The sequence below is a fragment of the Microtus ochrogaster genome, chromosome 16 (genome assembly GCF_000317375.1).
Source record: "Microtus ochrogaster isolate Prairie Vole_2 chromosome 16, MicOch1.0, whole genome shotgun sequence".
Lineage (NCBI taxonomy): Eukaryota > Metazoa > Chordata > Mammalia > Rodentia > Cricetidae > Microtus > Microtus ochrogaster.
The window spans coordinates 48813258-48819362 of NC_022018.1; the positions used below are offsets into that span (position 1 = coordinate 48813258).

The following is a 6105-nucleotide window of genomic DNA, read 5'->3' on the forward strand; positions in this document are numbered from 1 at the left end:
CAAACTGTGTAGTCCAGCAGGGCAGCATGCACCTGGTCCTGCACACTTTCCACCAGCTGGAAGTTCTCGAGATTCTTGACGTCTAAGCTGAAGAGCACTAGGAACTTGAGACATACAAACTCTCGATGACCAAAGTGAAGGGCACTAAGTCTCAGGACAAGCTCTTGTGAATGGCGCACCAGGCTGGTGAGTGTGACTCTGGTTTGGGAAGCTCTGCTTGAAGAAGAGAAGCTTGCTGCCTAGTTATCAGTAAGAGCCACCCTTCCTTCCCATGTTCCACTCGCCAGAAGATGTGACCAAGGATCAAGAGCTCACTCCAGCAGTTCTGAAGCAGCTTTGCTTGGTCATCAACCTTCCGTTCTCTGAAGAAGATACTACTCCTGGCTCACTCAACAATGGTGAAGAGGGTCTGGCCTGCCATGTTGCACATAACCCCAAATATGTTCAGTTTTTCATGCTTGCCTTGTTTTGCCTGCTCTTGCTGTAAGTAAGTTGAGATTTTCACCTGAATTTGAGATTCCTCTTGTTCACACTTTGAAATTCCAGTGCCAGGTGTGGAATGCTGGCTGGGGAGCTTGTCTGATAACCATCTGTGTAGGAGTAACCCATCATTGACTCTGGTGAGCTGGTATAGGGATCTGAGTACTTGGACTTGATGGCCTGACTAGGAAAGTGACCATGTGGTTGGTAACCTTGCAGGCTGCCATGGGGAGGCATTGTCGTGCTAATAGAGACGTGACAAAGGGACTCCTGTCATAGCCTGTGGAGGCAAGGCTGCCAGGTTCCTTTGGTGGAATTTGGTTCTGAATTGCAGAGGAGAACTTCCGAGGGCATCACTTGATGCTTTAGGGCCCTGTCTCTCTTGTACTTTGGCGCAAATTTATTTCTGCCTCTTCCCATGCGGTCAGCTCTTATGGCTTCTAGCTTCATTCCAACACTTAGACAGTTTGGAATCGGCAGTAGGGACAATGTTTTCTTTGTGTTTTGTCAATTTGGCAGTTCTAGTTTTCTATACATGTGTACCTTTTATTGTTTTGGAATGTTCACTTGAAGAAAAGAACAAAAAAAACCCTTGCATCTCTCACAGGTAAGGAGACCAGAATAGTACCCGGCCGGACACTTTATCTCCACACGCAAGACCCAGCTCTTGGAGATCTTCATCATAGGACACTTGCATGTGTTCTGGCATCTGCCCTGTTCTCCATGTGATCAGGCCAGTCCTGGGGCTTCTGGCTTCACTTTGGGCAACATCACAAGGCAGCAGCAGGTGGTTCCGGAAGCCCAGCACCTTTCTTGTGCTACGTATTTAGGTATCATCTACTTCTCAGGAGAGGGAAGAATCCCAGCTTGTTTTTTTGTGTTTTTTAAAAGTTTTCTCCTTAGGTAGGGTTTTGAATCATGTTTTCCATCCTTCCCTCTTCCCAAATGTCCTGCCAAGGCTAATTATCTTGCTTCTTGAAGTCGGTGATTTAAAGATCTCAAATGAAAGGCCCTTCATCCTTGTGTTCGTTGTCGTTCTCATTGCTGTGACCAGATAGATACCTCGTGAAAACCAGGTAAGGGAGGAAGAGTTCGCTTTGGCTCACAGTTGGAGAGTGTCATCCCTCACGTTGGGCAAGCCACAGTGATAGGAGCATGGGGCAGCTGGTCATATGCACCCACACTCAGGCATCAGAGGAAGGTGGCTGTCCAGTTGGCTTCTTCCTTTTCCTCTTTTTTTAAAAAATATTTATTTATTTATTATGCATACAATATTCTGTCTGTGTATATGTCTGCAGGCCAGAAGAGGGCACCAGACCTCATTACAGATGGTTGTGAGCCACCATGTGGTTGCCGGGAATTGAACTCAGGACCTCTGGAAGAGCAGGCAATGCTCTTAACCACTGAGCCATCTCTCCAGCCCCCTTTTCCTCTTTTAATCCAACCTAGGACCCCAGTCAACGGAAGGCTACTGCCCTTATGTCCCTTCCCCAGTCAAAACTCTTTGGAAACAATCTGCATACTCACCCAGCCAAGCCCCTCCCAGGTGATTCTAAAGCTAAGTCAAGGTGACAATAAAGATTCGGTGACAGTCTTTTCTAGAAATGATGTCTCAGTGTCTCAGATAGGATCACTTCCTAGTTCCTGCTTCTTAGATCTTCTGGAGGTACCTGGATTTTTCTTTCTCTCTTTTTATTTATTTATTTTTAAAGGTGGTTTCTCTGTGTAACCTTGGTAGTCCTGGAACTTGCTCTGTAGACCAGGCTGGCCTTGAACTCACAGAGATTCACCTGCTTCTGCCTCCCCAAGTGCTGTGATAAAAGGCTTTGTCACCCTCACCTGGCTCTCTTTCCCCTCTTAAAGCAGGGTCTCGCTATGTAGCTCAGGTTGACACTGAACTCTAGAGTCTCCTGACTCAGCCTCTGAGGTGTACAATTACAGGCATGTGCTACCACACCTAACTCTTGGATCTCTCCTATTTGAAACCATCCTGCTCTTCAATCCTTCCAAGGTCCATAGACTTCCCAAGAAATTCCCTTTTGCTCACTTTAGCCAGAGTTCTTTAGTTGTTTGATATAAAGAACTCAGACTCTACAGCTTCCTGCTGAGCCATTTCACCAGCCTTTAAAGCAGATTTAAAAAAAAGATACAAGTTAATGTCAGATAATGTAACTTCTTAAAAAATATGTTATGTGTTCTTTAACAAATCAATTCTGTTGTGATCTAGAGCATCTGAAAAGTCTAATTTGATAGAATCTACAGAAAAGGGATGGAATGGGAGGCAGTTCTCCAGAGGCTATCTTGGAGGGATTATCCTGTTTAACAAAGCCACCGGTTCCTCTTTGGTGCCAGCAGCCTCCTGCTAACCTTTCCCCACCAGCTTCTGCTCAGTCTTTGTTGATAAAAAGCATAGCCCTGCTTAGTATTCTCTTGGAGCATTCGTGTGAGTGTACAGGAAGCTCTAGGGAAAGCAACGGTAGTCTTTAGTCTGTCATGTCGATAAAAATGCTCACACTGACTTTCCATCACAAAAATATACAACTTGACTTACTGCTGGTTGTAGACATGAGCCCAGCGTGGTCCTGCCTACCTTAAGGTCAGCACTTGGAAGGTGGAAGCAGGAGGATGGGAAGTTCAAGGTCATTCTCTGCTAGCCTGGGCTACAGGGGAGCCTGTCTCAAAAAGAAAGCAAACAGGGCCTGGCTCCACGGTTAAGAGTATTTGTTGTTCTTGCTCTTAACATCCTGCTTAGTTCCCAGCACCCACATGGTAACTCACAGTTGTAAGGGCTCCAGTGCACTCTTCTGGCCTCTGGGGCACACCGCACACACATGTTGTACATATATGCATGCACGCAAAACACTTATACATATAAAATAAAATTGAAAAAATTTTTTAAAAAGAAAAAAAAGCAAGCAATCAATAACCATTAAAAATAAGTAAAAAGAGATAGATAGATAGATAGATAGATAGATAGATAGATAGATAAACATTTAAAAAAAAAACCAGAAATGTGTCTCTGGCTTGGGATTCTTGGCATCATTTCAAGGGCCAGCGGGCAGGGCAACAAAACTCCAGCATTTTCTCCTTTCTATTTCCTATCCTCCAAGATATAAGCAAGCAATCTTAAGCTCTGCCTACAGCCTTGCAGGGTTATTATTCCCTTGCATTGTATTATTATTGTATTATTGCATTATTATTCCCTTGCATTGTATTATTCCCTTGGGAGAATTAATACAATGGCGGAAGGGGGCTTGGAGAAAAGCCAACTTGGATTTCCAGCTGTTTAATGTCGTCTTGATCACCAATGAGCTGTGAGGTCTCAGGTGTGTCACTGAGCCACTCTGACCATGTCTCCTCAATACTATAGCCACTCATGAGCTTTTGGAAGAACAACTTTTTAGCTACACAAAGATAAATACCCTGGCATATAATAAACCCTCATAAATGTTTAGGACTGTGTAGAACAGTTACCCACAAAATTTATTATGAAAATTCTAAAACTCAAGAGATAAATTATGCTAATTCTAATCCACCCACAGAACGGATGCTTGGTTGGCATTCAGGATTAGCTCCGAGTATCTTTTAAGACATCAGCATGGCAGCTAAAAACATTCAGGTGCCCTGAGAATCTCCCAAGTTTCTCTTCCCTGATCTCTGGTATAAACTGTGTAACAAAGTACACCTTTGCTCTGTATGCCTCTTTTTCTTTGGATTTTATTTATGTTCAGTGAATAAACACACCCATAACATTGTCTGCACTATTGGTAATTAAAGCTACTTGGAGAAGGAGCCATAAAATGAAACGACTCTGCTTATCAGAGAAAAGCCAGAAGTAGGAGCTGGCAGAGTAGCAGCTTCTAAAGCAACTCAGGAGATTTGAGTGTCCATAGTGTGATTAAGCCCTTACTTAGATGGAAACTAATAGGCATTAGCCAGAAAGGAATTATGGCATAGTTATTTCACCCTTTTGCTAAATCAGAATCGGAGGAATTATCTAGGGCGTTCAGCTCGTCTCTGGAGGATGTAACCACTTCTTAATTACCCGACTAGAAAAGGCACGTGCCTCTGGAGAGTTCTCAGGAAGCAGTCCGGAGAGTCAGGAAGCATTACAGCCGCCCCTTAGTGACTCCTCTCACCGGAAGTCAGTCTTCCGATTTAGGAACCTCCATTTATTCCCTCAAAGCCGCTGAGCTCCTGGGCACTTTCTCTGACCAGTGCTGTGGATGATATCCAAGCTCAGAACGTGGAGGTGGGCTGAACTTGTTAAAAACAAGAAAGTTACTGAGTACTGTGCTTGGATGTATTTGATTGTTAATATACAAAGGATATTTAATAAGGTCCTGTGATGTACCAGTGACCCTGAAGACGCACAGAGAAGGGAGATGAAATGATTTTGCCTGGAGGCAGCAAAAAATGTCAAAGGAGAAGTAGCTTTAATGAAAGTATGGCCTTCACCTGGGTAACTGAGGCAGAGACAAAGCACAGGAGAAAAGGCCAAGGAGGGCGGAGTTCCTGTGGCCTGCTGGGACCACAGCGAAAGTCTGCCTTTAACTTCAGCCTGCAGTCTTTCCCTTTACCTAGCTTTGTCCTACAGGATCAGCCTAGAAGTCACCTCTGAGAGGTAAAGTAGTTCAGTCTAGGTCAGCCTCAGTATTTACCACCATAACACCTCATACCCCTCCAGTGTCACTGCTCCTCCCTTCACCCCCACCAGCAAACGTTAAGGGCAGTGAAAGCAGACGCATGTTTGACCAGTTCAACTAATGTCCCCACAACAAAGTGCTGTGCCAGATAAACATATATAACTTGAAGTAATACTCATGAATGATTAAGGATGGGTGTGATCTTAATTGCTTTTAGGCATTAGGCAACACATCTCAGAAAACCACACGTATTCTCCAGTTTCACCAGGGCTACTCCTAGCCTTGTCTGGTGGCAAGCAACGCGAACTCGCCTTAATATGCACACCCTCATACATATACAAACAAACACACAAGCTCACCCCGACTCCCAGGCTCATGAAGACGCACAGACTCTCACATACATACTCACTCCCACAGACACACATGCACAGACTCGTATTTATCTTCTTCTTTTCTTTTACTGTTGTTGCTTGTTTTTGCTCTTCAGACAAGGTCTCACTGTGTAGACCAGGTTGGCTTTGAACTTGAGATCCTCTTGCCTCATCCTCCTGAGGGCTGGGATCACATGCATGTGACCACTATATTGGATTCTTCTATTGATTGTTTAAACTCTAAAAAGACTACTTTATTTTCTCTTATATGTAGGACTGTCTGGCCTGAATGTATACCATGTGCGTGCCCAGTACCTGCAGAAGCCAAAAGAGGGTATTGGATCCCCTGGAACTGGAGCCACTGATGGTTATGAGCTGATACGTGGGTGCTGGGAATTGAACTCAGGACCTATGGAAGAGCAGGCAATGCTCTTAACCTCTGAGCCATCTCTCCAGCCCTTGGCCTGTAGTTATTACTAACTAGTTCTTACATTTAAATTAACCCATTTCTATTAATCTATGTATTGCCATGTGGCCATGCTTTTACTGATCTACTGACATCTTGCTTCTTGGGTGACTGGCTTGTGTCTCCCATCTCCACCCTTCTT

At 44.4% G+C, this 6105-nt stretch overlaps 1 pseudogene; it reads right to left on the bottom strand.

Annotated features, from left to right (window-relative positions):
* LOC101989191 overlaps positions 1-1251 on the bottom strand; it is a 2151-nt pseudogene extending 900 nt beyond the window's left edge.
* Positions 1252-6105: the final 4854 nt, after the last annotated feature.